Below are 311 nucleotides of genomic sequence, written 5' to 3'. Positions count from 1 at the left end.
TGTTGCTAGATAACAACTCGCTAAAGATCTTCCCGTGGCAACAAAGAATCATTGGGAGCGTCTCTTTCAAAGCATTATGTGTTGTATCAAAGGAAAGTGGTATATCAGTTCTTCCCAGAACTTCTTGCTTTTTTACTATAAATTTTTATTGTATTTGTTGAGGATCAAATTTGGGGATTGAAAATTTAAGTCATTACCTAGGTGCCTGGAGACTTGCGAAAAGTGTTTTGCAGTGAAAGAGCAAAGATGACAACACATGGACACGCAATGAGGTTAAGAATGCGATAATCAGCATTCATGCGTAATACCGT

This window comes from Cryptotermes secundus, unplaced genomic scaffold (genome assembly GCF_002891405.2).
Source record: "Cryptotermes secundus unplaced genomic scaffold, Csec_1.0 scaffold233, whole genome shotgun sequence".
In the NCBI taxonomy this organism is placed as follows: Eukaryota; Metazoa; Arthropoda; class Insecta; order Blattodea; family Kalotermitidae; genus Cryptotermes; species Cryptotermes secundus.
This window is presented reverse-complemented; position numbering follows the sequence as displayed.